We start from the raw sequence: 24291 nt of genomic DNA, 5'->3' as shown, positions 1-24291 counted from the left end.
AGGTGGCTCTCTCTCGCGCTCTCTGTCTCTGTCTCTCTCTCTCTCTATCTCTCTCTCTCTCTCTCTCTCTCAATATTCAATTCAATTTCAATTCAAAGGAGCTTTATTGGCATGAGAAAACATTCGTTTACATTGCCAAAGCAAAAGTGGAGCAAAACAAAAAATCAAGATAAGACAATGTGCAAATAAATATTGAATGTAAATTCTCTCTCTCTCTCGTTACCTTTGATGATGAGTGCCAAGCAGGGAGGCATTTATATTCTTGAGAGTGAGGCACCCCTTTGCACCTGAAACGAGGCACCTAGCAAGTGCGTTTGTAGGCGCGTTGCGTCACTCCGCCTGTGCGTGCGCATGATTGTGCGCCTTGCCGCCCAGTGTGCATGCATGTGTGACTGGCTGTGCAGCCCTGGTGTAATCAGTAGCAGGTTTGTGTTGTAATCAGTGGCAGGTGTTCAGACAGACAGACAGACAGACAGACAGACAGACAGACAGACAGACAGACAGACAGACAGACAGACAGACAGACAGACAGACAGACAGACAGACATTTGTAGAAACGTCTGGCACTGCAAAAAAAGAGAGAAGACAAACTTGTGTCTGTGTGTCATATCTCAAATCCCCACATTTCCACATGTTCTAGTCTACTCTATTCTATTCTGATGTGAACCAGTAAACGTGCGTATATATATATATATATATATATATATATATATATATATATATATATATAATATATTATATATATATATATATATACTGTATATATATACTGTATTGAACAGGCTGCTCTCTCAGTGATCCCTGTAAATGGCTATCTGCGCTTGCATTTTGAAGGAAGCCATCTAAAACGGTTAGAAAAGCCCCCCACCCCACCACCCCGCCCGCCTGCCAATCGCTCCGTCCACTTTCCAGACAGCCCAGTCATTTCCCAGCCCAGTGGAGCAGCACTCTCTGACCTCTCGTCTCGACCTCCTCCCTCCCTCCCTCCCCTCAACCCTGACCGAGTTCCGCTAGTTCCAGCGGCCCCCCCCACAGAGCCGGACCGTGGGCCCGGGGCCAGGGGGGTGGAAGGGGGGGGGGACGGTGGGGGGACGCTTTATTTATGAGGCATTTCACACAGCGCTGCTCCCATTAGAGAGCAGGCAGCCTTGGCGGCCCTGCCAGGAGCCAACCAGTGCTATATAGTGTACCGCGCCGCACTTAAACATTATGTACAGCAGAGAGAGAGGTGACCGGGGGGGGACATGGTGGGGGGAGGGGGGGGGGGGGGGGGGGGGGGGGCGGTCACGGTTTCGAGGCGTGGCGGGGCGTGGCTGGCCTGTGTGGCAAAGCCTTAGAGTATATATTAATAGAGACGGCACCCGGAAGGAAACCCCGAGGCGAAATGGACGTAGTGGCCGAATTTGGTATTGCAGCGCTGGGGCCGGCGCTGGTCCGTTGAATGTCATTGCGCAACGTTCATGATGACACGTGAACGCTGTTTCATACATGGACGCACGTGAACGTGTGCAATGATAGTCAACGGCCAGCGCGTTCATGTGTTTGGGCCCAATCCATCCCAGAATGCACTCTGTTCCGACCCGGAAGGAGGAGTGAAATTGCCTCATGCGCTTTTGAGCAACTTAATGCAAGTGGACGAGAAACCCGGTGCCGTCTCTATTAATATACTGTATACTCAAAGGGCAAAGCAGGTTCATGGGCAAGGCGTGGAAAAAGAATAAATGGTAAATGCGCGTGTGCGTGCACACACACACACACACACACACACGCACGCACGTACGCACGCACGCACACACACACACACACACACACACACACACACACACACACACACACACACGATGTCACTAAAGTGGTGTATTTCAATTGGGCCTTTTCACTCAAAGACGTTCAGCTTTTCTCTCTCTCTCTCTCTCTCTCTCTCTCTCTCTCATTAGCAGGCAACAGTGCAGCACTATCTCTCTCTCTCTGTTTCTGGCACAACAGCGCCCCTACTGGTACTCATAGTCATACCACTGGTGCTCATGGCCACATAGGTAGTCACATAGGTGAACACATAGGTGAACACATAGGTGAACACATAGGTGAACACATAGGTGAACACATAGGTGAACACATAGGTGAACACATAGGTAGTCACATAGGTGAACACAGAGGTGAACACATAGGTGAACACATAGGTGAACACATAGGTGAACACATAGGTGAACACATAGGTAGTCACATAGGTGAACACATAGGTGAACACATAGGTAGTCACATAGGTGAACACATAGGTGAACACATAGGTGAACACATAGGTGAACACATAGGTGAACACATAGGTGAACACATAGGTGAACACATAGGTAGTCACATAGGTGAACACATAGGTGAACACATAGGTGAACACATAGGTGAACACATAGGTGAACACATAGGTAGTCACATAGGTGAACACATAGGTGAACACATAGGTGAACACATAGGTGAACACATAGGTGAACACATAGGTGAACACATAGGTGAACACGGACATTGCTGTTCCTTGGAGTGGTTGCACCACTCAAAAAAACGATTACGGCACTTTCACTTTCAAGTTCCTATAAAACTAGCCAAAACACCACATCTCAAAGTTCACAACATCGATCGGCTATTTTTCGCTATACTAACAAAGCAGGCCGTTAATTTACAAAAAAAACAAAAGAAATAAAAAACAAACGTGAAACATGAACATACTTTTTTTTTTTTGGCTGACAGCGCTGATATCCTGAAGGTGGCGGTGGTGGGAGAGGGGCGGGGGGGGGGGGGGGGGGGGGGGGAGTGGGGGGGGGGGAAGAGTTGCCATGTCCTTGATTGCCTTGTAGGTCATGGCCAGTGTTTTGAATGGGACGTGCCCAGCAGCTAGCAGCAGGAGGAGCCTGGCCCACCGGCAGCTGTTTAGAGAGCAGGCGTTCCATCTCCCTCCATGTTTTATTACCGCCGTAGCATATTCACGCCGTTGATGAATAGCCGCTTGAGTCGCATCGGGGAAATAATCACGCACTGAGCTCATTTAGCTGTGCCCGAGAACTGATGGTTATGCTCATTGGAACCTAATTAGACATTTCATTATTTCACATTTACGTCTGCGGAGCTGAACCGTTACTCTGACTATAAGAAGAAGAATTAGAAGAAGAAATTAAAAGAGAATATCTATATATATTTATATATCACAGTATTATTGGTAAAACCAGGTGCACTCATTATCGGAGGCGCGCTGCTGCTTGAAGGTGACTTGAGCTGAAGCGAGCGAGTCTCCGTGCCGAGCGTTGCGTTGAAATCTCCACGCATGCAGACGTGTGGAGATTTCGGCATATTGAGTAGGTGGCATGTCATATATATATATACAAGGCCGTATTTGACAGGCGTGCCATATTAACCCATTCTGAACGGGAACCTATTTTGGTGTTAGCATCATGTCGTGCTTTAGCTATTGAAAAATAGCAGATCTACAAGCTCATATCGCGCCACCGAGTGGCGCGATACGAGCTTGTAGGTCTGCTATTTTTTTTTAAATCGAAGAACGACTTCACATTTTTAGAATCTGATCTCAGGTCAGAATGGGTTCATCAGACCAGTATGTGTCCAGTGGAAACCTCGTATGAATCTGATCTCAGGTCAGAATGGGTTAATAGATCCCGGAATTCTAAATGAGGTTACACAGATATAGGGGCAAAGTTTGAGATCCCATAAAGTTCATCTGGGAACGTTGTAGCCACGCGGGAAATGATTAGCATGTAGCCTTATTGACCAGAGATGAGTTTTTCTGCCAATTAAACCACACTTTGCATGTGTGTGAACTGGAGAGAAAAAAAAAAAAGCAGGCCAAGTTTGCTTGGTATTGAGGATTGGATAAACATTAACATGAATCCAACATATTGATAAAACAAGTCTATGAAGCTATATTATGAAATGTTGAAATCTATGTCAAAGTTTAATCTGCAGCACAATGTTATACAACATACCATACCATACCATACCATCTTCGTTAGGTTTACTGGATCACTGCCTTTAAAAATAATCCGTTACAAGATTACCCACTGAGAAAAGTAATTTGTTAGATTATTATTTGATTACCCAACAATTAAACCCCATTGAACCCCAATGGCGGTACACTCGAGTGAGTGTACCGCCATTGCTCCGCCTTATCGCGGACCATAGGCGTGACGGACTGACGGCCATATATGGTGGCTTGATGGAGTCACTGACACGTTTTGCAGGTTTTCATAGTAATCTGCGACCTACGTTAGCAATTAACTCTACGATTAAAAACAAGAATAATATACACCATAGAGTAGACGATATCCTCTTTATTAACGGATATAATTCACCACAATCGCCAGCCTATACACGTAGGACTGGATAGAAAATCTAGAGTGTACAGAGTACTACAGACAATATGCCATAGAGGCTACAACAAATGTAAAAACCCACCATTTTCAACGACGGAGAACGGTCTCATATCTAGCGCCATGAAAGCAGCGATGCACCTCGCAGTATGCTGTTCTCTTGCACCCGTTGGTCTTTGGGTATACGCTTTCCTTTTGGGCTGTGGTTGTACATGGAGGGGATGCTCTTTATGATGTTGCTTGTGTTAGTGTTCTAGGGAACCAACATCTTGCAATATCTGGAGACTGTGTTTGTCTTGTCCGTTACCTTCTCGCCTTTTTCATTTGTTGTCCTCTTATAGGGAAGCCAAGATGTAACCCATTCTGACCTGAGATCAGATTCATTACGAGGTTTCCACTGGACACACACTGGTCTGATCAACCCATTCTGACCTGAGATCAGATTCAAAAAATGTCAGTCGTTCTTCAATAAAAAAAAAATAGCAGACCTACAAGCTCGTAGCGCGCCACTCGGTGGCGCGCTATGAGCTTGTAGATCTGCTATTTTTAAATAGCTAAAGCATAACATGATGCTAACACCAAAATGGGTTCCGATGGGTTCAGAATGGGTTAAATCAATTTAAATTGTCACCGTTTATATCGATATGTATTTCGATATATATATATATATATATATCGTTACATGCTTAGTAGCAACAGTTACTCGTTTAATCCAATTAATCCAAAGTGGTGACTGCATTGTAACAGAGTTTTAAAATCAAAGTATCGCTTGAATCATGAATGAATCACCTGGCTGGTTGCTCTTCTGCACATGCGCACAGGCACACAGCCGAGAAGGAGGAATAAGACTATGAATTAAACATGTTTATTTTTTAATCTTGCCAACAAAATGAACACGGACACATTATGCTAATGGCATAACGTTTTTGGAAACGTAACTAACTAACTACCTACTAAATTGCAAAACTAACTTTTTAGTTGAGTTACTCCGTTACTCAAAAAAGTATTCCCGTTATATAACGCCATTATTTATAACGCTGGGGACGTTAGGGGACTTACAGTACGTGGCCGGTTAAGACTGAGGTTAGGGTTAGATTTAGGGCTAGTAATAGGACACCGCGACCAACGGCACGTCTCCGCGTTTCCGAATCGCTACCAGTCGGCTCCAGGCGAGCCTGCTGGCCCGATTGCATTGGAGTAGTAGTAACCTACTGTCTCTCAGCTAAAGGGGTCCTTGGTCTGAAAAACTTTGAACGTTGAGGCCCTGCTCAGTGAAATGAACTCAAAGGGACTGAGCTTATACTTCACGCTGGGAGTGATTTGTCTAGTTTCAGGGAAGCATCTGGCTGGCGTGTGCATTGTAATGATGAGGCCTCAGACAAGACAGCCTTATGATGGAAATCCTGACATTTCAACTTCTCACCGGCTATAGAGGAGACGGGCAGTGTAAAGATCACACTCACATATCAGAGCGGCGTGAATTTATTTTTATTGTTTTTATCTCCGTTAGTCAAAGTGTCAGCCAGGGCATTCCCCTCCCCGCCCTCAGAGAAGTCTTTGTTCTCTGCAGCGGCGCCATTTTTTGGGGCACGGCGAGGCGTGCAAACAGACGTTCTCATGGGCGAGAGGTGATTCCTGTTCAGCACGGTGGAAATAAAGGAATCGCCCGTGCTCTGAAAGCACCCAGCTAATAGAAAGAGCCGAAAGAATGAAAGAGCACCATGCAGCTGAAATGAAACACAGTACAGCACACATTGTGCAGGCCTGGAGACAGAAAGCCTGGTATACAGTAGTGAACAGTGGTAGATAATAATAATGTCCAAGCGCTGCAGACCGTTAACACGTTCCCTCCCATTCACAATGTTACACAAGTTCATTGATTTTCCTCCCAATAATGAGTTACACGAATTATGTTTTTACCAGCTGCTGTGTAAGCAAAGCTGGTTCTCTCTGCTTGGCTTTCACGCCCCCTCTCGACCTATCTTTCTCATTGGCTGCTGTATTGACTACCTATCGTCCTGACTCCTGATTGGCTGCCTCGTCTCTAGGCAAGTAAGGCAACCAGACACTTTTTTGCCTCTAGCCGACCTCTCAGCCAATGGGATGGCATTGCAGCCAGCAACAACCCACTAGTGCGTGTGTGTGTGTGTGTGTTTGTGTGTGTGTGTGTGTGCGTGTGTGCGTGCGCGCGCCTGTGTGCGTGCGCGCGCCTGTGTGCGTGCAGCTGGTAAAGTATGACCATGTCATTTTTGGCTTGTTTATTGTTTAATTCGCCGTTTTTAATACGTTTTAAGACTCACATGGTTTCCATCAGACAGAGTGGCATAGGTGACGCGTTCGGATTCTGTCGCACTGGCATGCAAAGGGTTCTGGGTAATTGGGGGGCAATGCATTTCAATGGCGGCGGTGGCGTGCAGCGGGCGCGCTCCTCCTCCGCTCTGTTGTTGTAGATCGCCACTTTGGATCCTTTTCCAACGCTACGACAAACTACGTCACACCATTTTGATGCGGGTTTTCATGAAAAGGAACGATGACGTCGGTGTGGTGGTTCTTCAAAAGGTTAGCGAAATCCAGGCAGTCAACGGGGCATTGCGATGTAATTAATTCCGCAGTCAAACTGTTAACCCCCTGCTCACTACAAAACGGCTCCCAGCTTGGCTGCACTCGCTGCTCTCTCTCTCTCTCTCTCTCTCTCTCTCTCTCTCTCGCTTTCAACACTTGGTTTGGAGCTGCTCAGATGACACAGTTTCTCTGCTAACAGGCCACGTCAGGAAAGCAAAGCCTTGCACCACCCCCTCCCCCATACACTCCTCATCTGCTGGAGAAGAGTGGCTGAGAGCGAGTGGACAGATACATTACGGATATGACAGGCGTTTTAAGTGCGGGTCAGAGAGCCGCTGTCTCCAACGCGCTGACAGGGAGCCGCTGCGCTCGCTGCCGCAACAACACGCGCGTGCAGCAGGTACACGCCAGCTAGCGCGGCGGTATACGCCAATTGAAATTAAACACGGCTGACAAAATTAATAAGGTGAGTGGAGTGAGTTCATTTCCTTGCGGACGCCAGCAGGAAGGTGCTAATGCAACCTGAAGGAAGCTATGAGTCATCACCGTCTTCTGTCCGTCCGTCCGTCCACACGTGCGTCACATGAGGACATAATGCATTAATCACGGATACGTCGTCATAGGCTGGGTTACAAAGCTGTGCTCGTAGCCTACTGTACTGTATATCGTTGCTGTCTGGGAGAAACCACCTAACTCCACTTTTTGATGTTTTTAATTTGATATAGTTGCTGTCGGGGAGAAACCACCTAACTCCAAATAGGTTCGGGCAGAAATGAACGACTCAGAACACAATAGTTCCTCTTAGAGCATTTTGGTTCCTACCTAAACTACTGCGCTAAAAACGGACACAGAGGCAGTCATAGCGGACCCCCGCAGATAATAATGCAGCTGGTAATTAATTGATTTAACCAATTCTTCTGGAAATTTGACATTTTGGAGTTAGGTGGTTTCTTCCTTAAAGCAGAGATATGTCTCTCACCGTCCTTTTGAGGTGTGCATCGGCCTTTTTCTATAAAGAACTAATTGAATTGAAATTGAGTAAAATTCAAGTTGTCCTTATATGGTGGGGTCTCCTGTGCTTTGGGGGACACGAACACACTAGGTCCGTCCGTACTTAATTACTACTTAACCTCCGTTTCACAATTTACTGCCAACATTGCCATCTAGTGGCTCACAGACTGTGAAACTCACAGACTGCCAGTTCACTTCAACATTTACAACGTCTTAGTTTGAAAGCCGATTTGCCCGGAAACTGCGAGTCAGGAAGTGGAAAAAATGTCCCGCGAATGTTATTTGATTCACCCAAAACATCGTTTAGAGAAGAGCCGCAAATCAAGCTTGTTAAGAATAAGAGCCGAAAAGAAGAATCAGAGATATTAGTGTATAAAGTTGTGAACTATAATCAATTAATATTAAAAAAGGCATGAAAAGGCAACATCGGCGCTGTGGGCGTTCGGACCAGAAGGCGTGAAAAGGCGTGAATGGCGGGTGAGTTAATCAATGCCTCTCCAGAGCTATCAGAGAGACAGAGCAACCCACCCCGAGAAGCAGCTAAATGTCTCAGCGGCTCCTAATTGAAAAGACATTACTTGCCCAGACAATGCTCTTTGTGTATAGTCAGCCCATTGATTTGGACTCGGTTCGACTCTGCCAGGACAAAAGCAATTTACGAGAGGTTGCAAACATCCTTTACGGGGAGGGTAATTCCTCGCTCTAATCTAACGTGAGGGTTTTAAAGATCAAATAAATGGATATGAATAATTAAAAAGGCCCAGCCTGTTTGAAGGTATGTCCTAACCGCTTGTCAGCAGCAGCCGATCTCTGGCTCTGAAAAGCTGCAACCAATAATGGTTTCATATCGTATAATACTATAGCCAAGACTGGATGCCAGGCCTCCCTGAGCCATACAGTACCTCATACTGTACCTCTACACAGCGCAGGGAGAAGTAAGGCCTGTATACTCAACAGTTTGACTTGAGTGTACAAAAGTATTAGCATCAAAATGAACGTAAGGTAAAATAATGACCATTTCCGATATCATGTTATTGCACTAATTATTCACGATTCACCCCTTATACAGTTGGGATATAAAAAAAAGACGTTCTACAAGCTCACAATTTGTCGCATCGTGATATGCATTGTAACTCAGCTTTTCTTTTGAAGAAAAAAATGTCATTCATAATTGGATTAATTATTAATAATCTAAATATGTAAAGTAACTAACTTAAGCTGTCAAATAATAGTAGTAAAGTAGTAAGATATATATATAAAAACAAAAATACTAAACTAAAAGCACCTCAAAATTGTGCTTAACGACAATACTTGAGTAAATGTTACTTTCCAGCAGTGGAAGCCAATCCATCTTGACAGGATGTTTTTTTAGTTTTTACATGAGCTTGTGTGAGAACTGCCGTTAAGGCAGATTTACATTCAGCAGCGCGCCGGGAGGTGTTGCGCGTCAAAAATAATCAAAATGTTATTTATTGTCATTGTAACAGGTACAGGTACAAGTACAATGAAAAAACAAAAAACAGCAGATCTGTGAGCTATATAGTTCTGCAATTTACAACGTGCGACACGGCTCATAGTGGAAGTATAATACTGTAGTAGCTCGGGCCGTTAGAGCGACCGCAGCAGGAGGGAGGCCCCTCGGCCCTCCCGTGTGACCAGAGGCCCTGCAGCCCACTGGACTCCTCATCAAAATGACTCCCATCAATGACAAAAGGGGGCTTTTGCTGCTTTTTACTGCAGTCATAAATACGCCGTCCTGAAAAGGGGGGGAAGTGAGAAAGGACATAAAGAGACAGATTCCCTCCAGGCTTTGAGGACAGACATAAATATGTCACCGGGGATGGGGGGCTGCTGGATGTGTGTGTGTGGGGGAGGGGGCTGTCATGATGCCTGCATGAGGCCCAAGATACAGACACCGGCTAGACAGGGGTTCATCCGAGGAGATGAAGTACACGTGGACAAACAGGGCACACCACCAAGACAAATATTATGTGCACTTACTGGATGGAGGCCAACAATTATTACATTTAGCAGACACTCTTAATCCAGAGACACTTAACAGTAAGCAAGACAAACACGAGGTGATACATCGCTGATCGCATGCATAGAAATAGTAATCTATACGTAGGTAAAGCGAGAACAGTCTAAACAGTAGAATATAGAACGGTCTAGATCTGTACATTGGAATGATCTATAGGATGCCTGGTCGTCGACAAATGAACCTTGCACGCGTTTACAGTACATGACATGCTATCTAAATGACATGTTAACCATTGCATATTAAGTTGAGTCTGAAGAGCCGAGTCTTCAGATTACAGCAAAAGTCCTTCTAGTATAAATTAGCTGACCGAGTGAGTATGAGTCAGTGAGTGAGTGAGTGAGTGAGTGAGCAAGCTAGAGATAAAGCAGCCTATCTCGAGTACCGCTTGACTGGACTACTAAAAAAGAGACCCCTTGGTTGTACCTGTAAATAAGTAAAGCAGAACTCAACGGCTACGCCGTTTGTGAAACAAGCTACTACTATAAATGATCTGAAAGCCTTTACTTGTACTTTTTGTGGTAAAATCGCTCAAGCTTTCTTCTTTGTTGCCTTGATCTCCCTAGTCCTTACCAACCCCCTCTATACTTCCCTGTCTTGTTTTTCCCGATTAGTTTACTAAATGTCCAAACGATGCAAACAGATAATGCTAAACCATAACTTCACAGTCCAGGTGCACTAGCTGTGAAGCTCCTCCGATCTAGTTTTTAACTGTAGGCACAGAAGATATTTGGACAAAAAAAAAAGAAAAAGAAACCCCTTAACGCCAAAAGAAAGTCGAGATGGCAAAGACAGGAAAGTGGACTAAAAGCAAAATAAATCCCCCGGCACAAAAGCAGAGGATCTCATTTGATCTGTGTGATTGTAGCGTTCTCAAAGAGCAACGCAGCGAGCAGGGAACCGGCCAAGGCCATAATCCTTCTCTCGAGCCAAGCAATCCCTCAGAGCTGCAGACCAGTTCTGTTAAAGTCGGATTCATCAGATCTGTAAGCTCACGACGCGGCGCGGCTGTGACGCGTTGTTAGCTTATAGATCTGATATTTTTCCTCCTGTGTGGCAACGTGGCTCGTATAACCGGAGTATAGTATAGCTCCGGCTTAAAGGACTGAGAGCATGACAAATATGCTTGGGCCATGGTAGTATACAAGCACAGGAATAAGATCCCACCCATGTACCCAGAGCGGTGGAAGTATATATACTCTGTGTAAATGTAGTAATAGCACAATGACACATCTGCTCCTGCTCCTCGTACAGTGAGGACGCTTCGCTTCGCCGCTCTCGCCTATGCTTGCATTCCTCAACTGCATTCCTCAACATCCATGCTTTATTTTATTTTTTTATCTCTACAAGTGGATCCTAGATACTTGTAAACCGATGGGACTGTTTTTGTTCTTTAGATAGAAGTTTTTGCCTACTTCAAAATACCCTTTTTTTTACCTTCTGTGAATGGGTACGTGGCACATAGCTAGCTATATAGCTAACTAGCTCTGGATACTTGGCAAATAGCCAGCCATGCCCCCAACAATCTCCTCAGAGGACTTTCAGAAGCTGCTTCAAAAGATTGCAATGCTGGAAACGGAATTACACCTCATAAGAGTGAATTTGGGAGTAAAACATGGGAAAGAAAATCACACGCAAAATAAGTCATTCGTCTGGAGTACTCTCTGCGCAAGGCCAAAGGACATGAAAGGTCGAAAAACTGTGATCAACGATCTCTACTGTGTCCCCCATATATGGGGACTAGGTTGGTGGAGGGTGTGTAGAGCCCAGGATCACATTAGATGATTGACACAGGGGTGAAAAATGGGTTACAAAATCGTGGGATAAAAAAAAAATATATATAAAAAATATATATATATATATATATATCTACTGTGATTACTAACAGGGATAACATGAAAGGACGGCTAAGTGGGAGGACTCGGAGCCCTGATAAGACCAGCTGGCCTACGCTCCCAGCCCGACCCAAATGATATGGATGACAGAATTGAAGAGATTGTTGATGCACACCCCATGGTAAAAACGCTGATACTGCACATCGGTACACGTGATGCGGAAAAACGAGAATCAGAAATCGTAAAAAAGGATTTCAAAGCCCTACTGTCCACCCTGAGCTCACTTGTTGATGTTGACATTTGGATAAGTGGCCCACTTCCTCCGATGACAGGGAGTGAGCGTTTTAGCAGATTGTTTGCATTCAATGAATGGCTCTCAACGGCATGCACAGAAGAATCGCCCGGGCAGAAATCATTCAATTTTATTGACAATTTCATTTTTTTCTGGGACAGAAGGCATCTTTTTGTAGACGCAACACACCTAAACAAGTTGGGTATTAAATAAAATTTCACCAACATGTTTCATAACATGAATCATCCCTGTCAACTCTCCAAACTGGCCAGAAACGTGTTGCCCCACAACACAAATTCCAAGGACAGAGCAGAATCAAGAGATAGCGCCCTAGCCAAAACAGATAATATGGTGGCAATGGTCGCCAAGCAGCCAAAAACAGGGAATGTCACAGATGGTGAACCCACAACTCCCCCTGGTGGAGACACAGCGCCTCCTGGTGGAGAAAAACTCACAGAGCGTGAAGTCACAGCGCCCCCTGGCGGAAGAAAACTCACAGAGTGTGAAGTCACAGCGCCCCCTGGTGGAGGAAAACGCACAGAGCGTGGGGTCACAGCGCCCCCTGGGGGAGAAAACACAGCACCCCCTGGAGGAGGAAAACGCACAGAGCGTGAAGTCACAGCGCCCCCTGGTGGAGAAAAAATCTCAGAGCATGAAGTGACAGCGTCCCCTGGTGGAGAAAAGATCACAGAGCATGAAGCCCCAGCGTCTCCTGGTGGAGAAGAAATCTCAGAGCATGAAGTCACAGCGTCCCCTGGTGGAGAAAAAACCACAGAGCATGAAGCCACAGCGTCCCCTGGTGGAGAAAAAAGCACAGAGCATGAAGCCACAGCGTCCCCTGGTGGAGAAGAAATCACAGAGCATGAAGTCACAGCGTCCCCTGGTGGAGAAAAAACCACAGAGCATGAAGCCACAGCGTCCCCTGGTGGAGAAAAGATCACAGAGCATGAAGCCACAGCGTCTCCTGGTGGAGAAGAAATCTCAGAGCATGAAGTCACAGCGTCCCCTGGTGGAGAAAAAAGCACAGAGCATGAAGCCACAGCGTCCCCTGGTGGAGAAGAAATCACAGAGCATGAAGTCACAGCGTCCCCTGGTGGAGAAGATACTGAGGCCGCCGAGAGCATGAAGTCACAGCGTCCCCTGGTGGAGAAAAGATCACAGAGAATGAAGCCACAGCGTCCCCTGGTGGAGAAGGAATCTCAGAGCATGGAGTCACAGCGTCCCCTGGTGGAGAAAAAACCACAAGATACTGAGGCCGCCGAGAGGTCCCTCAATGACAGTCGATTGGAAGAAGTTACTGAGGCCGCCGAGAGGTCCCTCAATGACATGACATTGGAAGAATTTCGACAGTCGATTGGAAGATTGTCCTTCAATGACAGTCGATTGGAAGAATTTCTAACTCCCTCACCAATACATCTCTCTTTCACCCCGGGCATGGTGGACCTGATAAACATTGGAATAAAGTCGACCCCCCTTACCAGACGATGTCACCAACTGACGGCATCCCATATGTCAAGCCCAGCTCCAGATAGCCTAGAAAATACATTTGATAACTGATATGAACAGGGTCCATTATGCGCAGCAACAAACATGTATGGACCCCATGCTTCTAGAAAGCCTGGTGTTTCAATCACTGCAGAGGTTGAGGTCCACAACATTTCTACTGTTATTTCAAATGGAGTGTCCAACACAAGGAGTGGTCTGGAGAGAGAATGCTGTTTGGTTACTGTACCTCACAGGCATCACAGCCCCCAAAAATGTGATAACAAGCTTAACCTTGCCTTGTTTAACATCAGGTCACTAACAAATAAGTCCTCCTCTGTAAATGATATAATCTGTAAAGAGAAGCTATATATAATCGTTCTAACAGAGACATGGCTTGGCTCCGATGGAGCTGTTCTCCTAGTGCCAGCCTGTCCCGCAAACTACAGTTTCATTCACTCTGTTCGCGAGGCTAAGAAAGGAGGTGGACTGGCAATAATTTTTTCAGACACGTTAAAATTCAAGGCTCTGACCCTTGGCAGCTTTACATCCTTTGAATACCAGGCCACTATACTACATGGTCAAGCCTCTATGCCAATGATTAGCATTTATCGCCCGCCAAAATGCAGTAAAGCAATATTTCTAACAGAAATATCAGAACTTTTATCTATCTGCTCAACTAAACTATGACAGAACTCTTATCTCAGGTGATCTTAATCTTCACCTGGATGATGCTACAGATGCTATGGCTATGGGTTTCTTAGAGTTATTGCACTCCTTTGAATTTATCCAACATGTTGTTGGGCCTACACATAAACATGGGCACACTCTGGACCTGGTGATTTCTAGAGGGCTGAACATCACTGTGGAAAGGACTATTGAAAGGCCTGAGCTATCAGACCACTATCTGCTGTGTTTTAATATGACTGTCTCTGATCTAGAGAAAAACATCACTGAATATACCATAAAAAAGCAAGGCAGGCATATTTCTCTGGCATTATTAATGAGAACAAGAAAAATGCCAGAGTCCTATTCTCTACCATTGAACGACTTTTAACCCCCCCCCCCCCCCCCCCCCCCCCCAGTCCTACAAGCAGTCATTCCCGGCCTCTAAAGCTAAGTGTAATGAGTTTGCATGCTTTTTTGACAACAACATTTTTAACATTAGAGCTGATATTATGAATGGTGCTGCTGCTAGTGCAAACCTTCAAACAGCAGCTAATGGTCCCAGGGTAGATCTCTCCAGGGGGAGCCTATTATCGTTCTGCGCAATTGATGAAGACAAACTCCGCAAAACCATATCACATATGACATCATCCTCCTGTTCATTGGATACAATTCCCACCACCTTTCTCAAAGAGGTCTTAGACAGTGTGATTGGAGATATCCTAAAAATTGTAAACAGCTCTCTACAATCAGGCGTCTTCCCAGACTCACTGAAGACTGCTGTAGTTAAGCCCCTTCTCAAGAAACACAATCTTGAACCCTCTGTTTTGGGTAACTATCGACCCATTTCAAATCTACCCTTTCTGGGCAAGGTTTTAGAAAAATGCATCTTTCATCAATTGGATGTGTTTCTACAGAACAATAATGTGCACAACAAATTCCAATCTGGCTTTAGGAAAGGTCACAGCACAGAAACAGCACAAAGTAATGAATGATCTTGGGGTGTCTGCTGACAAGAAACATGTATCCGTTCTCTTACTTCTAGATCTAACGGCTGCATTTGACACGATTGATCATTACATTTTAATACAGCGTCTGGAGCACTGGATAGGCCTGTCTGGCCCTGTCCTGGTTTTCCTCCTACCTATCAAACAGAAGTTACTTTGTCAATCTTGCCGAGTTTGACTCAGACAAACACGACATCAGTTCTGGTATTCCACAGGGCTCGATTCTTGGCCCTCTGCTTTTCTCCTTGTACATACTGCCATTGGGCGAACTCATTGCCAATCACGGAGTCAATTTTCATTTCTATGCTGATGATACCCAACTATATCTTTCTGTGGCTCCAGATGATCCCTGTGCTTTAGACCCGCTGTTTACCTGTCTGTCTAGCATCAAATGTTGGATGAGTGAGAACTTTCTCAAGCTAAATGAGGATAAGACAGAAGTTCTCATAATCGGTTCTAGTGAACAGAAATAATCAATATTAAGCATTCTTGGCAACCTGACTGTAGAAAGTAACAGTACAGTAAAGAACCTGGGGGTTATTATTGATTCTGAATTGAATTTTAATTCACACATTAATCATGTTACCAAGATTGCCTTTTTTCACCTTAGAAATATTGCACGAATCAGAGCCTATGTGTCCTTGGACGATGCAAAAACGCTAATCCACGCCTTTGTTTTTTCTCGGCTTGATTACTGCAATGCACTTTTTTCAGGACTGCCTAAGAAAACAACTGACAGATTACAACTTGTCCAAAATGCAGCAGCCAGAGTTTTAACTAGAACTAAGATGAGAGAACATATTACTCCAGTTTTGGCATCACTGCACTGGCTTCCGGTTGTTTTTAGGATTGATTTTAAAATTATTTTACTTGTCTATAAAGCTCTCAATGGTCTCGCACCTTCCTACCTACATGACTGCCTGCCTAAATATGTCCCAAACCGCCCCCTAAGGTCTTCCACTGCTGGCCTGCTCGCTTTGCCTAAAAAAATGGCAACTAAAAAATACGGGGAAGCAGCTTTTTGCTTCTACGGGCCGTCGGCATGGAACAAGCTCCCACTGTACCTTCGTCAGGCAGCCTCTGTAGACATTTTTAAAGCTCAGCTCAAGACCCACTTCTACAACATTGCTTTTAATTGATCTTATATTTTTTTATTTTTTGTTATTCATGTCCTCACTGTATTGCATTATTTTTTAATGTCGTTGCCTTGCTTTTCTTTTATTCTCCATTGTTCTGTAAAGCACTTTGAGCTGCATTTCATGTCATGAAAGGTGCTATACAAATAAAGTTTTATTGTCTCCACCAGGCCGAAGGCATGTGGGGAGAGTATGTTTTGCACTCCGTCCGTCCGTTTGTGTGTCCGTCCGTCCGTGTGTCCGTGAACAGCTAATCTCGGCCACCGTTAACCCGGTCGATGGCAAATTTTACACACACACTCCCTGGATGCCAACGATGAATCTCTGCCCCAAACTTTCCAGAACGGCCTGTTATAGCGCCACCAGGAGGCCGCTTTGTGCAAAACAAGTTTTTGCACAGTACACCTACAGATTTTGTCCAAACATCACGCAAATTGGTACACACACTCCCTGGATGCCAACGATGAACCTCTGCCCCAAACTTTCCAGAACGGCCTGTTATAGCGCCACCAGGAGGCCGCTTTGTGCAAAACAAGTTTTTGCACAGTACACCTACAGATTTTGTCCAAACATCACGCAAATTGGTACACAGTCTCTCTAGAGCCATTCAACCAAACCGGTCTTTCAGATTTCTCAGACTCCATCCTGATTGGTTAAGATTGGCTTCCAAAGTTCACAGGAGTGCTCAGTTTCAAACAAAATGCTGCAAATCATGAACACATCGCGTGATTTCCGTGAAATTGTGCACCCACATTCCCACTAGGCCCAGGACAAAATGCCACATGAACAATTTCAACTCAGCCTCAAGGTGGCGCTATAACTGGCCGAAAAGTGTTTTTACCTCTAACTGCACGGATCTGTGGATAACCTGGTGGAGACCTGTGCCCTGAAGGGCACTTTTTCTAGTTATTATTATTATTATTAATGTAGACACTCTGTTACAAGCAAAATGCTGATTGTATTCAAAGTCCTAGAGTTACCGTGTTGCAAATCTCCGTGCTCGGACGGACACGTGACGTACGTACACATAGGGACACGACAGTACACATATGGACACGTACGTACACATAGGGACACGACAGTACACATAGGGACACGACAGTACACATAGGGACACGACAGTACACATAGGGACACGACAGTACACATAGGGACACGACAGTACACATAGGGACACACAGCTATGTAATGGAGCGAGGGGACCACTCAAAAACAGAAATACTCAACTGCCCAATACTGAACTGCCCCCCCCCCCCCCCTGCAGTATACAGTCCAGAGCAGGACATTCAAACATGGTGAAGCGGTGACAGTGAACGTGAAACCGACTTAATAATCCTGAATGACATAGAAAATAATATGCTTACAAAGCTGCCATTCCTTGTCGCCTACACCTGAATTCATTTTAGATTGCCCTATATACATTCTTTTATGTTTATGCCCTGCTTTTCTTTTCTTTCTCTCTCCGTTGCTCCCGTAAAGCACGTTGAGCTGCATTTCATGTCATGAAAGGTGCTATACAAATGAATGACTTCATCTCTCTCTCTCTTTTTGTTCTTTTTATTTTATTATATTTATTTATTTGTGGCTCCCTGATAAGACAGAGGCATGAAGGCGTTCGTTCAGCGGGAGAGGGAAGCGAAAAAGAAACCCCGCGTGGTGCCTTGGACACTAATTAAGCCGTTAAGACCGATTTTTAAAATCCTAAACGTTTTCTGAATGTTTCCATGAAACAGCCGTGAAAGAATATGAATTCAAAGATTTGCATCATTATTTTTACTAGCTCGTGGTGCGCTATGAGCTTGTAGATCTGCTATTTTTCAACAGCTAAGTTTTAAAATAATGGTTAAAAATAAATAAATGGTTAAAAGATATGGTGACATAGATGCGTTCCAGGTCTTATTGGTTTAATACAGCCTGCTCCATTGGTGGGAGCCGTCTGCTCTGCTCGCTACACTCTCTGCTGACAACAGATTCATTTATAACGCTGTTTTCCCACCCCTGCGAAAGGATTCCGTTAATTGCATTTAAATTAGGCCTGTAAAGGAGTTCAGTATGGAAGCAACGAACAACAGCGTTTTGGTTTATAGCCATGCAGGAAGCTAAAGCACTTATTTGGACACACACACACACACACACACACACACACACACACACACACACACACACACAGTGGGGGGAGGAGGTGGGGGAGAGGAGAGCATGACACCTGTCTGTCGCTGTCTGCCTATAGGAGAGAGCCGTGCATACATGTCCCATATAGGGCTAGTCTCCCATTGACTTACAGGCCAGCCAATCATGACCATTGGCCGTATAGGGCTAGTCTCCCATTGGCTTAGAGGCCAGCCAATCGTGACAATCTCCTCACTACGTCGCTGCTATACTACTACTCTGGGCGAACATTGATCAGCTCTGCAAGCTGATAAAAATGCTGCACTTTACATGGCGGAGTGAGAAGAGCCCTTCATTGTGGATGTGACTGGTGATTGAGAGAGTCAGCTGATGAGTCGTCACCAAGCCCCCAGAACGGCTGGCCAACGTTGAAGCCGCTGAGACGTAGTGGTCAAAGCTGGAACTGCGCTGGAACCGTGCATATAGCACGAGGAGGAAACACAGCGCAGCTGGGGTTTAACATTGAGCACTCGTTTGCACTTCCGCCACCAACGGTTGGTGGTCAAAAAGCTTCACTGCATAACCCGCTAAACACGCCTTTTATTAAGGAAGTGAGCCCAGTGTCGATGACATCAGAGACACTGGGCTCACGGCTAAAATATCTAAACCACATATTACATAGCCTGACCCAGAGCGAGACATTTCTCGTCTAGAGGGGCGGGTCGCGCATCAGAAATGCGCGCACCCTGATTGGATCTCATCGATCTGTCCGTCACCCCCGGCCCCTCCTCTCCCCCCTAGTGCAGCGCTACGTCACATCATTTAGAGTGACGCCCACCCGGAAGGGTTGACTCCCACTTTTAGACTTGTTCAGCCCACGGCTTTTTCCAGGCTTTCATCTTTCGCGCAGACGAAATGAAAGCCTGGCTATCGAGGCTACATATTACACACATAAAGACACCCAGGAAAGTGTTCTAAATCTTCTAAACGACATTTCTTGGCAAAGAGGGTGAAGTGTCCCTTTAATGGTTCAAGCCGCGGTGCTGTTGTTGTCTGTAGTCGCTGCAGCTCCTCTCCTCTCCTGCTGCGTGTGTAGCTGCTGTGCAGACTACTGCTGAATTATGTCTGCTTTTTGTGCTGCAGTTTCATATTTATAGAATGACGATATGTCTTTAGGATTTATTGCAGGAAATTCTGCATGCTGCTTGGATTCATTTCGGTAGGGAGCATGCTCACGAGTCCAGCCCTTTTTCTGCCCATAACACTGTATTGTCTGTGTCGGGTGGAAACCTCATCATGTCATCAAAACAGACGGAATTACTTTTCAGGATTCAAATTCAAAATCAGCAAAAGTAGAATCAGAATCATCTTATTCTTTTGTCACATCACAGTTTTACAGGAAAAAAAAACGTTTTTTTGTGCATTGTTCCCATTGTGTCATTTTTTCTAGGAAAAAAAACCCAAAGAAAGGGAAGAAGTGGGTGGGGTGGTTGGTGGTGGGTGGTTAGGAGGACATCAAGGCATACATTTTGAGAACTTTTACCACAAAAGATACAGGTTAAGGGTTTTCTTCTTTGTGTGGTTCTTAGCTTATTTACAAGGTTTTGCCACAAACGCTATAACCAAAAGGTCTCTTATAGCTTATTTACAAGCGCTACAAACTGTACAACCAAAGGGTTTCTTAGGTCTTTCTACACACAAAAAAACGAATACTGGACTACTCGCCCCGGTGCTTGCCCGTTTTTCCCCCCGGAATTTTCCCCAGTGAGGGGGATAACTTTGTAATATGCTATTGGCTGTTTGTATTCTTTTTGGAAAAATATACTCCTGTGGAAAGGCTATATTATTTTACTTATATTGAACCTATAAACAATTTAGTATTATTTAGTATATGTAAGGTTTTGCCCCCTCAAATTTGACCTCGTCAGATAATCCCCACATATCCTACAACAACTTCTGTGAACAGACTTCACTGTAGTAGCTTTTCATAAATTATATTTGTACTTAGGCTGTTCTGCTGTCATGAAAGTTTATAGTTAGAGAAATTCAAAGTCCAGCCGTCTGCTGTCCAGCCTCTCCCACCCCTCACTGGGGAAAATTCTGGGAGGAAAACAGAAACGGGGCGAGTAGTCTTGTTACCCAAAAAAACAAACATATTTACAGTACCTGAGATAATATACAGTAATTCATAATATACTGTGTACTAGCAGTCTAGCAGATTTGCGAGCTACAAAACATGTTCGTCTTTGGAGCTTTCATATCTGCTACTTTTTATACTTTTGTGCGACGCTGTAGTATGAATATTAATTTACAAATATGTCCATAATGTCTTTGTAGCAATAAACGGTGCTAAATCCCTTGCCGTATAAAGTGTGTCTGACTGAGCTGCGCAGCTCTCCTGGGGCCGTCTGGAGGTGTAATGTGCAAGGGCACATTGAACGTAGTCTTTGATTAACTACCACGTGTGACTTTGGAAAACAAAAACAACAAAAATCCTCACCTTTCTTCCTTTTTCCCCCCTTATGAATTATGAGATCATGATGCCTCACACAGTAAAAGTCCTCAGCATTAACTTAACTCTGATCTTCCGCAGTTAATTTTGAAATGCCCTGTGAGTAATTTTAACCCATTCTGAACGGGCACCCATTTTGGTGTCAGCATCATGTTATGCTTTAGCTATTGAAAAATAGCAGATCTACAAGCTCATATCGCGCCACCGAGTGGCGCGATACGAGCTTGTAGGTCTGCTATTTTAGAAAAATCGAAGAGCGACTGACATTTTTAGAATCTGATCTCAGGTCAGAATGTGTTCATCAGACCAGTGTGTGTCCGGCGGAAACCTCGTATGAATCTGATCTCAGGTCAGAATGGATTAAAAGAATAAAAGTCGTCATGGCTCTTTAGTGTTTCCTTTACACCTGAGGAAGGCAAACTTTGGCCGAAACGCCCTGTTACGATTTGAGTTAAAACATGTTTGCTTTCCAACTGTCCCTGGGCTTGTGTTTAAAAACTGAGGGCGAGAAGCGACCTCGCATATCTGCCTGGGTGACGGCAGACTGCTGGGCGAGCGCTGGCGCTTTGGCACGGGGGGTCGGATTAACAGTTTGACTGCGGAAAACGATTTATCAGACTTTTAATCAACCCCCCTTCACTGCCGAGATTGTTGTATTACCTTTAGAGCATACGCTGAATTATTTGGGCTTTTAATCCGCGAAAATCGAGCGAAAAAAGCTTCCTCTGTCTGTTATGAACGATCGTACCACCCGCCATCTTGGTACACCCGGAAGACGCAGCACAGGACCCTCCTCCATGAGGCGTTGAACCCCATTCGTTTACATTGGCCTCAATTTCCCAGAAGCCCTAGCAGCCCACAGCATGTGACGATTTCCGGTTTCATCTCAAAACAGATGCATCTTCTCTCTTTCTCCGCGGCGATGACGGATTTTATTTTTTTTGTTTACATTACGGCGGATTAAACACATAAAACAAAAGTCGCGTATGTCCGATATGGCAGCGACAATAACCTGGAGTAATCCATTCAAAGCACGGAAACTGTTAACATATGGAATGAATTAGGTGCTGGCCATATATGGAGCGTGTCATGAGTGTACAGGGTTTAATGAGATCAGATCATGTCAGCTCCATATATGGAGATCCATGGGTGCGGCAGCGGGCGCAGTGTCTTTAGGCAAAGCGAGCAGGCCAGCAGTGGAAGACCTTACGGGGCGGTTTGGGACATATTTAGGCAGGCAGTCATGTAGGTAGGAAGGTGCGAGACGACTGAGAGCTTTTAAACACGTAAAATAATTTTAAAATCAATCGTAAAAACAACCAGAAGCCAATGCAGTGAAGCTAAAACTGGAGTAATATGTTCTGTCATCTTAGTTTTAGTTAAAACTCTGGCTGCCGGCCCAGGCCGTAGCGTAACGGTCTGGGCACCGGACTGGTGATCCAGTCGCGGTGTGCCGCGGGTTCGACTCCCGGACCCGACACGGCCTTTACCGCATGTCATCCCCCATCTCTCTCCCGTTTCCTGTCAGCCTACTTTCTATCCCTTAAAAAATCAATAAAGGCGTAAGCCGCAAAAAAAAAACTTAAAAAAAAAAAAGAAAACTCTGGCTGCCGCATTTTGATGGCCCAGTCTTCTCCATGTATGGCTATCCAGGGTTTGATGAGGTCAGTGTCGTGATCTTCATATATGGAGACGGCCATGTGGATCGTGTCACGAGGCGTGATGGACTTATTACCATATATGGTGGCGTGACGTGTCGCGAGGCGTGACGGCCATATTTGGTGGCGTGACGGAGTCACTGACAGGTTTTCATAGTAATCTGCGACCTATGGTTCCAATAATATAATATTATATTAGAAGATTTGCACAAAGTGTTATATACACAATTTTTCCAAAAATTGCAGATCTACAACTTGTATATCTGCTATTTTTGTATAGCAAAAGTAAAGCCAAAGTACAAGGACCCCTGGGAGCCCCCGGTCCTGTACATTCTAAAAGCTAATCGTCTCTGAATTAGGCTTCGGGCCAAATGCACGTTATAATCCCTTGTGATTGTCACATTAATCCATTCTGACCAGGCACCCATTTTGGTGTTGGCATCATGTCGTGCTTTAGCTATTTAAAAATAGCAGATCTACAAGCTCATATCGCGCCACCGAGTGGCGCGATACGAGCTTGTAGGTCTGCTATTTTTGAAAAAAATCGAAGAACGACTGAAATTTTTAGAATCTGATCTCAGGTCAGAATGGGTTCATCAGGACCAGTGTGTGTCCGGCGGAAACCTCGTATGAATCTGATCTCAGGTCAGAATGGGTTAAGGCAAGGCCGTGCTCCCTCTCTGTAGCCACAGTGATGGATGGACAGGGCCTGTCTGTCCTTTATACAGGAACTCAGTGTCCTGTCTCGACTAACACGACGCTCCATCGCCCACCACCGGAGAAGTACATTTTCACCGGGCAGCTCCCTGGCACCAATCTGTATCAATAAGGGAAGGAGAGTGCTCAACCTTATTGCACCTGTCCCTATAGAGACACAAAGAGAACGCAAAAAGACGCTTCAGGGCCGTCCGGCTAGTAACTGGACCACATGGTCACAGTGTCCCGGTTTGAACCCAGTCGGAACACCGACTCTGAATGTTCCAACTCCAAAATGTTCATTTTTCAGGAAATTAAGGAAACCATATATTTTGAAAACAAAGCAATACTGCCCTATCAAAATTGTTGTTGTGACTTTATATATATCGACAATTACTTGCATGAGAGGGGGAGAGGTGGTGGAGTTAGTTGCTTTAGCAGACAGTTTGAGGGTCCAATGGAGTTTCTGAAGCTCTTTTTACTACTTTTCATTGGTTCAATATTGTTCCGGGGCCTTAGATTAATCGACACATGGATTAAATAGCAGTAGAACTGTTAACCAACACAAAGATGACGTAAAGGGTGTTCAATTGCACTGATTTAAGGAAAAACTATCAAAAACGTAAAAAATGGAGTTAGGTGGTTTCCTCCCAACAGCAACGATATGTGACAGGATTTGACTGAGGGGCTGCCATAAAAACAGCATTATGTTTATTTTAATCCAAAATGAGTTAATAGCACAGACAGACTACTCTTCACATACATTGACATAACAACGCGTCATCAGAGCGGAGGGAGGGGCGTCAGCTGCGACTCCGCGGCTCCGCCCACCCCCCAGGGTAAGATTTGTGATTTGTGATTTGCTCTCGTTCACTGCAATGCAATTTGCGGCATTTTCAAAACAATATTGCGCAGAG

The 24291-nt window shown here is 45.0% G+C and overlaps 1 protein-coding gene across 2 annotated transcripts in view; it reads left to right on the top strand.

The window, feature by feature from the left end:
• Positions 1–24291, top strand: part of cd276 (CD276 molecule) — a 181808-nt gene that overhangs the window by 47450 nt on the left and 110067 nt on the right. The gene's annotated exons all lie outside the window — the stretch shown is intronic.

The sequence above is a fragment of the Protomyctophum parallelum genome, assembly GCF_964188405.1.
Source record: "Protomyctophum parallelum genome assembly, chromosome: 2".
NCBI lineage: Eukaryota > Metazoa > Chordata > Actinopteri > Myctophiformes > Myctophidae > Protomyctophum > Protomyctophum parallelum.
Note: the sequence above shows the minus strand (reverse complement) of the source record. Positions and strands in the feature narration are given on the sequence as shown.